Consider the following 11216-nt stretch of genomic DNA (forward strand, 5'->3'; position numbering starts at 1 on the left):
TCAGCAACCCAGGCTTGTCGTAAAAGGCGACTAACAGGATCGGGTGGTCAGGCTCGCTGACTTGGTTGATGATGTCATTGATCCCAAATGCATGGATGGATGCTCATGATATTAATCACTGGATTGTCTGGTCCAGACTCGATTATTTCCAGACTGCTGTCATATAGTTGGAATATTGCTGAGTGCGGCTTTTTAACAACAAACCAACCAATCAAACCCAGAGTCTGTTGTGGCCGGCCAAGAACCTCTGCCACAGGCCAGCGAAATGTGACGGTTTACTTGTATTGACTTTTAATGGAATCACTTGTATTGACATTTGCTAAACTAAACTGTTCAACAAGCAGTTTATGCAGATTCTCAAGTATTTCCCGTCTGGCTATAAATAGCATAAAATTCACAGTACCATCTAGCCTATGTGTTTCTGCCATTCAATATAGCATCTTTGATCTCTAAAGTTTAAACCAAATGCTTCAAGGTTGTGATTCACCTGCAAAAAGAAAGAACATCAACTTATAAAATACAAGTACTTTACCGGGATATGAATCGTATTGCAGCCAAAGTATCGGGATACGTAATATATCAAGACTCCTCAACAAAACAGTACCGCTGCTTGACAGCAAGGTCGAATATATTCATTGTCTTTCAACATTCAAGCTTTCATGATGGCCTGTACAATATCTAATTGGGACCAGACGCACCAGTGGTTGAATTATGAGCAATGACCTATGATCAAGTCCAGTTGTGAGCAGTGATCCTCGCAGTCGGAGTACAATTACACACAACCAAGTCACCGAGTGTGACCACCCTTACGTTCTGTTGCTGGGGACCAGTTCTAACCTGGAATCCCCATTGGGGATTTCGAATAAGCAGTGCAGTTGCTATTCATACATCACACATGACAGCAAAGTTTTGAATTTAAGTTACTCTGGCAATGCTGGCTTCTCCTGACCTTATCACAGGACAATACAGTGCTAATCCATGCAAGTGTAATTGCCTACTGTAATCACATCTTTGGCTGTGCTAAATTTGCTAATAACATAACCTTTACATTCATCACCAGGTGACCTGTCTCATTTGAATACCTGTATGTCATTTGGCTTTACATAATAAGCAAAAGTAGGACTGGGAGAAAAGAAAACACTTTTGTTCAAACAAATTGAATCCTCAGCGACCTGAGAGTTGTATTTACGTTCAGTCATTATCTCATGTAACTGTTTGAGGCATATGATAGTTTTGTCAACCAGATTGAGAATCCAATTCTTTTCAAACATGATTAATCTGTGCTCCTCAACATGCAAGACTGAGAGCTATCATCCTTTGTATTTAAATTTTGACATTTTTTCAGTGTTTATATATTTCTTTTTCACTAACCTTAAATTGAAAAGTATGGATTATGGTTTTATTAAAGGTTTGGAATGATATTTCTACCAGTTTTTGCAAGAAAATAATACACACAGGCAGGCATGTGGAATAGCATGTAATACCCTTTTGGACATATTTTAATTTTTGACCCTACGATGGCCCATAACCTTCATATACCCCTGTGTACATTGATACATTGTTTACTTCTTTTCTGAAATGGCTAGCGAAGCTAAAATCGTGTGTGTATGAACCCTACAATGGTGTTTCATAAAATTTGCTCATAAAATTCTGACAGTTTTAATTTCTACTCAACGCTGCCATAGTGAAAATGCAGGCCTCAAAGTTTAATTTTTGAACTAGTAGCCATATGGCAACCAGTATTTTTTTCCAGGAAGCCAGTGGTAAAATCAACAAGACAAGCCAAAATTTTAGGTAGCCATTTGAAATTATCTTTTATCAAATAACTATTATAATATGTACAAGTCATAGCACTAGGCTTGAAATTGTATATTAGTGTACTTGATTTTTTTTTTGTGTGACTCGAATGATGTCTTATGATGTCGAATTACATTACCAGACGTCTTTTTACCATGATCTGCTGTACTTTTTGTTGCCATGCAGGAGACAACAATCTGTCATTAACAGATTTCTATAGGTCTTTCGACAATGTGTGTTTAGATCGTAACTGAATATATTCAAAGTGATAAGACATTAAAAGCAGATACTGGTGTTTAAATGGTGTTACCATTTCATTATGCAATGAATATTGTTAAATTAGCAACAATGCAACAATTTATTTCCCGCAAAAGGCGCTAAGTAACATGAAGAAACACCTCCGTTTTCGAAACTTCGTATGAATAACACGTTCATCGAAGACTCTCATATGACACACCGCTAGAAAGCTTGTTTTTTTATCTAGTCTTTTCGTGTCTGTAGGAATACTAACATAGAATTTTATTGGATAAAAATTGGTTTCCACTTGACGTTTTCTTGTCAAAATCTGCTACAAGGTTTGTGATTGGTCAAATTTGAGCATGTGTGTGTGATGAAATTTAGATTTTGACGAAAGATATTTGTTAAATCTTGCTATTCCTAACGTTTTTAAGCAGGAAATCGCAATCTATGTTAAAGATATGGAACTTCATGGATGTATCATGCTAGGTTACGAGCTGGGACAAAGATTTTTCAGGCAAATATTTTTGCATTAAACATTGTGTCCGAGCAAGGCGACGAAAGCCGAGATGTCATTTGACTTGCATAACACGTGATTGCACAAAAAGATGGAAATAATAACTTCGATATAAGTTTGACAACTTTTAGAAATATTTTTGTTCATTGTATTTTTTACTTTGTATAATATTTTTAAAGATTTGCTAAAAACATCTCTATTTTGCTCTTTGACATGTTCGATGTGGACCCGTTGTTGAAGTGTTTGTCCGAGATTTCTTTTTTCAATAACATTGCGGGAAATAGATCTAGTGAATAATTTTTTAATCAATCGATAAAAAATTATAAATTGAAATACATATTTCAGACATTGTGAAATGTGTTAGATTTAATAAATGAATGATATGACATGTAGGTTAATAAAATTATGTACTATTTTGACGTGACTACCGGCTTACGGTGTCTGGGGACTCGAGGCTTCTTGGCCGGTGTACTGGCCTACAGTGTTGAAAGAGTTTACGTGACTGAATCCCCCGTAATGCTGTATTGAGCTATGGGAATGTTAATGAAACAAACAATGAGTATTGTATATGTGCTCCATTGCGACCGTGAAAACGCTGGCAATCAAGAAAATGGCGTCGCAAATGTTAATCAATTTATTTATGTGTCTACGTATGTGAAGGAATGTAATTTAGTCGCCACAAAATATTTTTCAAGGTAGTCATTTGGCGACCTCTGAATTTTAGTAGACAAATTGAAATGTAGGTCCCATTGGCGACCGTTTTAGTCGCAACTTTGAGACCTGAAATTTAACATTTGTCAGATACTTTCCCCTTTCTGTCATTATGAAATATGCATGCTGTTTTGTTGTACCAAAGCTTTTGTTACTTAGCCCTTATCACACATTCTTATGACCTTTATAATGTTGTGCAGGTTACAACAGGTCGAGACTGTGAAGATCTGGGTTAGAATTGAGCTTCAGCAACCTATGCTTGTTGTAAGGGGCGACTTACGAAATCGGGTTATCAGGCCCACTGACTTTGTTGATGCATGTCATCGTATCCCAATTATGTTGATCGATGCTCATGATTTCAATCACTGGATTGTTTAATCCAGACTCGATTATTTACAGACTGCTGTCAAATAGCTATAATATTGCTGAGTGCGCCGTCAAACAACAAACAAACAAACTCAAAACAAGCCAAGTATTGTAGCTTGCTGGTGAGCCGACTCAATTGGATCAGGTGGTCAGGCTCAGTGGAGGACTTTTTTCATAATATTAACCACTGGTTTGTTTGCCCTGTCTTGAACATTTACAGACTCACTCACTCACTCACTCACTCACTCACTCACTTATCCAGAAATGACCTTTTCCTGGTTGATGAATGTCATCGTATTCCAAATGTGTAGATCGATGCTCATGATGTCAATCACTGGATTAACACGTCAAGACGGAAGTGATGGAAGTGCAGCACTCACTCATTCACCCATGTTGTCAATAATCCAGAAATATTCTAGTCATAATAAGGCAACCGTGTGTTGTGCATGTTAATTATTGGCTGATTTGAGAATAAAGTAATAAATTATAAAGAGACCAATTAATGACAAAACTAACAATCAGTCAAGTGTAACCTCGGTATATCTTTGTTCTTATCACAATATGCTGCATGTGATTTCCAAACTTTACACGCTACTGTATTTTATTGAGTATAGTGTGCACCCAAGTATAATGTGCACCCCCTCTAGCAGATTCAGTATTTTGGGGAAAAAAAATAATCTATTATTATGCGCAGAAAAAAATTACACCATTACCCCTTCAGTGAATTCTGGTAAACGAACGGGTGATGAGGAACTTGGTCAGTACAAATTTGACATTTAAGATAAAAAATCACCAGCCATGTTGATTTACCGTTTAAATTGCATTTATTGTTCTGCTAGGCATTGTTTTACATCCAGGGATTAACATTACCTTGTGTATTTTCTCGTAAACTAAGCCGGAAACAGCAATCAGCTGTACACACGTTTTCTTAGAATCTACTGGTGATTCGGTCAAGACACACCCAATGATATAGCTTTACAGGATTTTAATGCAAGGGTTGGAAAAAATTGTATCTGAAACTATTTTTTTATCAGGAATAATATATTCCAATATCTTGTTAATTTAGTTGCAGCTTTTACTAAATATTTTTAAAATAATAATAACCCTAAGCGTAGCAGCTGATCACTCTTGTCGGTTATTACTTTTCACATGGAACCAGTTTGACCTGTCACTGTCGAGTCTCCCGCGCACGTGATCGCGAGAACTACGTGCTGACATAGAATCGTCAAACTGTAACAAATATGACTTTTAACGAATCAAAGTTTAGCATTTATGATATATGTATCCATTCTCTGTCAACTAAAGTTCGTTTCAAGCGTCAATAGCAGTAATCTGACTGTGGTTGCTGTTAATAATGGTGAGTTGTTCGATCTTCCTATCGCTTCACACACGATTTAACCGAGATTAATTAAAGCAATATTACAAGGAATTTTGATAAAAATTAATGAAATAAGTTGCAAACATAAGTCCAGATATACAAAGAACACTTTTTATAGCCAGACAGTGTAATTACATGATTTATTTGCGTACTTCAGTATGGATTTGTTGACATGGTATTTCCGGTGTTACGTGCTCACGGTAATGTCTTTCCATAGGGGAAAAAACATCAAAACTCATTATTGGTGTATAATGCACTCCCTTCTACACAGCTGTGTTTTAAAAAAAGAAGAAGTGTGCACTATACTCAAGAAAATACGGTAATCCTGCACAAGACAAATGGTGCATCTTGAGTCATGGATCTATGACGTCACATGTGATGTGTTCATGAGCATTGGTTCACACAACATACCAGTACGTTCATTTGTGCATCAAACCAATCTAACATCTCTTGAATATGAGTAATTCCTCTTATATTAACACATGTACAGGGTTAGAAACTAACAGTTTTTGTCTACTAGTCCTTATGATGATAACATATAGCAAAACCCTTAAAACGGGCCAATTTCTACTAGTCCTTAGGATACCTTTACTATTGGGCAGTTTGGTAAGGACTACAGGACTAGTGCCAATTTCTAACGCTGCATGTATGGTATTTGTGTTTCTTTTGTCAGTGAGTATATATTGAACTCAAGCATATTCCCTGAAGCTCTTGGAAGGACATATCTGGCAGGTTGTAAAACCCTGTACAGTCTGGCTGACAATATTATTCTGTTACCATCATCTCAATTCTCTATCTGCAAGAAGTCCAGAAACCACCATATTCATGTGTTACGCTGAATGAATTGAAATACATTGAAGCCAAGATGATTAGGCTACTTTGTCAAGTCTGCTTCTAACCTCAAGCCCCTAACGAGGAGGTTGTTTGATTAATTAGGGCAAGGATGTGCGATCATAGTGTTCAGTATTCCAGGCAGGGGGATGTTTGGCCCGTGATATTTCCCTCGGGGGCAGGAAGACAGTCTGATCGGAAATTCAAGCCATCTGATTTACAACTAAGTGGCATTAATGAATGCATGTTTTTCCACAACACACAGAAAAATATGGCAATTTAAACAATTTCTTGTGTTCATTTGATCCGGTTTGTTGCTAAGTCCATTTCAACTATGGTTGCTGTTGCGTAAATTTGGTTTTTATCAGAAACTAAAGGTTTTCAGGGTGAAGGATTTGTTTGAAGGTTGCCTGAATTGGCGTGAAACAGGAGAATTTGAATTAAAGGCGCGAGCAGTGTTTCTCAGTCGTAATTCAGCTGACCTGGGAAATTAATGTAATCAGCTTACCTGAGTAAATCTGTTTTTATTTACTGGAAAATCCATTCTAAAGCTGACTTTGTAATTTGGGGGTACCTTAAAAAGGGCATGACTCACATTGCAGACACGATGGAATATCAAGTGTTCTGATGTGACAGACTATTCAACAGAGGAAAATGGCTCCTATCCATTTTCAGGGGAAGGTGTGTTCTGTTTGGTAAATTTTGAAATAGCCTCAGGAAATTAAATCAACTTGCCTGAACATGTGTTTTGGAATTATTTACAGTGGATCTTAATCTGAACATAGGGACTATTATCAGCTAGGTTTATGAGAGCTGAAATAGGCTGATGAGGCAAACTACTTTGTGCTGTGAATACTTGTTCACAGAACAGTCAACAATTGTCACAGTTATTTTAAATCACCTTGCACTTTGACCAGATGCAAAGAACTTAATGGACACATTTTATCCCCCGCGAGTCTCACTGGACACATGCTTGTGTTTAAAGTAGATAGATTAAAATTAGAAGAATTGAGTCATGAATGTTAGATTTAAGATTTATCTGATATTTCTGTTCTAAGAACAAATACAGTTCAGACAGTCCATGTCAAATTTTCTTCTCTTAATCTCAGTTTCTATTCTAACAAGACCCATGAAGATCCAGGGTAGAATTGGTCTTCAGCAACCCATGCTTGCTGTAAAGGCGACTATACTTGTCGTAAGAGGTGACTAACGGGATCGGGTGATCAGACTCGCTGACTTGGTTGATGCATGTCATCGTATCCCAATTGCGTGGATCGATGCTCCAGATAGCAATCACTGGATTGTCTGGTCCAGACTCGGGGCGGTCGGGTAGCCTAGTGGTTAAAGCGTTCGCTCATCACGCCGAAGACCCGGGTTCGATTCCCGACATGGGTACAATGTGTGAAGCCCATTTCTGGTGTCCCCCGCCGTGATATTGCTGGAATATTGCTAAAAGCGGTGTAAAACCATATTCACTCACTCACTCACTCTGGTCCAGACTCGATTATTTACAGACCACCGTCATATAGCTGGAATATTGCTGAGTGCGGTGTAAAACAACAAACCAACCAACCATTCTCACAACAAAATCCCTTACTATGATAAGGCATCACACACACTTAGTATTTTAATTGCTGTTGGTACGGTGTTCACATTTGTTGTGATTCGGATGTTCAGGTAAAAGCAGTATAAACATGGTAAAAATCTTGGTGTCAAGGTAGTTGTGTAGGTTATTGAAAAGTCATTACATTTACCACACAAACATGTTCTGATTGTTGACCATTCTGCTACTTTTTGCCTGTACTCTGTAAATGTAGTGGTATGTTTCAACATTTCCTCTAAAATCCTCAGTCTTGCTTAATTCCATTTGAACAAATTGTTTGACAGGCATTACTTAGAAGTTGACGGATGACAAAGTAGATACAGTTTGTGGATAACAACTTCTTTGCTTGACAACGGTCACCGAAACGTCACCTTTACAGTATTAAAGAAGTTGTTATCCACAAATTGTGTCTACTTTGTCCATTAGACAAAATGATGACCAGATTCACTGATGTCCAATTACAAGTTTATTACTAATCACAATCATACAGTGTTAAATGTAAGGATACAGCCATAACAAGACAATACAGAACGTTGTAGCTCATTACAAGGACACCGTTACATCACACACACATACATGTAATACAATGGTCAATAATGATGACAAAACAAATAACTTCACATTCATATTACCAACTAAATATGTTACGGCACATTTTCTGAAATAAATGCTATTCATGTTAAGATTGCCCTGACAGTTTTTGGAGGTGATTGTAGGCCATACAGAAAGATGACAAACTTGCTACATAGAGCACTCACACTTTCAGTTTATCATCAGAAGTTGAATTTTCAAACAAATATTTACAACATTGAATCGGTGTGTGAAACAACAGCAATCCTGACACCAGCTTCTGTGAGCTATATTCACAATTATTGATATGAACATATCTCAAGTTATTCCCACAGACATTTGATCGAGGTGCTTTGACTGTTATGGTATTTCACTATCACATATTGTTTTCTCTTAGTCTGATTTCGTTTCTTGTAAAATTCTGATTTTGTTCAACCCAGCTACTTTGTTAACTTGTAGATTGACTGAGTCAGTGCTGGCATCTGTGTGTTCACTGCACATGTACACCACTGCTAACACATGTACACCACTGTGCTCATGTAAGTGTCTTCATCACCGAAAATAGGTATCAGCAGCTTTCTTGACACAAAATATTACTCTATCAGTTCCCCCGATTTGGAAGACAGTGGGGCAGTAATGATCCTCCAAAATTTGAGAAAATAGAAATTGATGAAAAACATGCACAGTATAAAGTAATTGCTAGAAAGGATATGAATTTGAAATTTATAAGGTTTTACAATTTATTGGGGGGAAAAATACCAGCACATCTTTAGAAAGCATATGAGGCCCCTCTTCAGCCTAACAAGACACATCATACTTCCCTGTCAGAATGATGAGATCTGATTGGTGCACATGATCTTGATAAAATACTTTGTATTCCACCTTAGGGGGAAGTAAATTTCCCAGCAAAGACAATAAATACCTTATACCCCACCAAGAGCAAGTCAGGCTGCACGTGGATTTCTCAGGGGGAGAATAAATTCATTATACCCCACCACGAGCAAGTCAGGCTGCACATGGATTTCTCAGGGGGAGAATAAATTCCTTATACCCCACCACGAGCAAGTCAGGCTGCACATGGATTTCTCAGGGGGAGAATAAATTCCTTATACCCCACCACGAGCAAGTCAGGCTGCACATGGATTTCTCAGGGGGAGAATAAATTCCTTATACCCCACCACGAGCAAGTCAGGCTGCACATGGATTTCTCAGGGGGAGAATAAATTCCTTATACCCCACCACGAGCAAGTCAGGCTGGACGTGGATTTCTCAGGGGGAGAATAAATTCGGCCGCGTGTAATGCAATAACAACAATAGAAACAATGGCTTCCAGTATTTATTCTGGACTTGAGTAACCGTGAGAGACCTAAAAATACTCAAATAACCGTGTAGTTACACACGTTATGTCCATGTACATTGTACATAAAGCACATACAGGGAGCCGGCTGTGTCCGGGTTTTTCATAACTTTGACATTATTTATTAACCAATCACAGCCTTGGTCGCACATTGGTTTCGTTACAAGGCTTATTCGGCTTTGTAATGTACTGTCATCGATCGATAATGTGAGTAGGTCGGCGATCGGACCAATTTTCTTCCTAAAAACTTAGAATATAACGACACTTATTTACATTCTACATGTATAACATCCAGTCGTAAAATAATACACAGTACTTTGATTGATTTACACAAAGTATTTTTATTTTTTTACGCATGCATTTTGAATCATCGTCCACGATCAGTGTTACATAGATCTACATGTCCCATGCCACTGTGAAATAATTGCGCCACTGTTCCATTCACTACCATCATTACGTAATGTGAACCTCAGCAATGAATATCTGTACAACGCTCTTTCCTAGAACGCGTGGTCGGTTTCTTGGACCCCGATGACAGCGGTATATCGCGGCATCACTGTATCCACTATAATCCAGGCATATCTTGGAGGAGGTTGTGCTGTCACTAAAGAGACAGTTCCTTGTGCACATGTTGAATTGTCTTGTGTGGCTATATACAGAGCAAAGACAGAGAGACTACTCAGATACAGCTTTTGGCACAATATTCACAAATAGATATACAGCATAATATCCTCATAGGGAAATAATAAGACAAGACCTTTAGTCTCATTGTATTCATAACTCATAGTAATGATTTTCCAAATTGGAAATAGAAGATACAACCCCTCCCAAAATAAGGATATGATCAGACTCTCTTTGAAAACTCTAAAGAAATGTTGTGGGGTGTAACAAGAACAGCAGGCACAACAATCTTGCTGCGTGATTCACTGATGAAGACATGAGATGGTTTGCCTTCAGATATCTTTGGTGAAAAGTGAGTTGGGTTCGAGTTATATCACGGTGTGTCAGCTTAATGTGGGAGGAAAACACAAGTATGGTGCTGAAAAACCTAGAAACATAATCAAGGAGATCCAGGATTCAAACCCACAGTCATAGGTTTATGACGTGCCCAAGGGAAGCAACTCTGCACAGCAAATTGTGGAGCCTGAAATGAATGGGCCACCCATGTCCCCTTTTGGTGAATCTAATGTAGATATATTTCACTAAACTGTTGTCCATTTTTCTTGCATGTCATGGTTGATATTTTTGGAGACTGTTGGTAAAAGAACTTGGCCATGAATAATAACGGTAATATAAATCATAATAATAATAATTGATAAATTGCATTTTCTTTTATTACAGCATTTGCAACAAGACAAAATGCAAATCGGTTTGTCTCCTGCCCTCTGTTCCTTTTATTGTGCCCTTTACATGACATCAAATATCAAGTCATTTTCCCTACACGATTGCCAATTTTAGATCCAGATTAAAATCTAAATTTGATACGGTATTGAGTTCCTCTCAAACACCTCCATAGACTGCCCACACATTTGATGATAGTGTTACACACTCTGACAATGAGCTGCTGTTTGTGCAACCTTGAGGTGTCCCCGATCCCTGTCAGTATGGAATGGTTCCACTAAGTGACAGGCGATATGACATTTACTGTCAATATGACATGTTAAGATGTCTCTCATGAAGTAATGAAACAGTCAGTGAACTACCATCTTGACTTGTGAGCCTTTCATTGTCTCTCCACACAAAACTATCTGACTGCTTCTCATATTTTTTTCATGGAAATTTTATTGTGTTTTTCCACACATGTAACAATTATTGTATCCGTGTTGGTGCAGATATCAAACGCCTCTTT

At 37.9% G+C, this 11216-nt stretch overlaps 1 protein-coding gene across 1 annotated transcript in view; it reads left to right on the forward strand.

Annotated features, from left to right (window-relative positions):
- The window catches only part of LOC124140502 (DNA ligase 1-like), a 98950-nt gene that overhangs the window by 22665 nt on the left and 65069 nt on the right, over positions 1 to 11216 (forward strand). The gene's annotated exons all lie outside the window — the stretch shown is intronic.

The sequence above is a fragment of the Haliotis rufescens genome, unplaced genomic scaffold (assembly GCF_023055435.1).
Source record: "Haliotis rufescens isolate VD_foot unplaced genomic scaffold, xgHalRufe1.0.p SCAF_28, whole genome shotgun sequence".
Classification (NCBI taxonomy): Eukaryota; Metazoa; Mollusca; class Gastropoda; order Lepetellida; family Haliotidae; genus Haliotis; species Haliotis rufescens.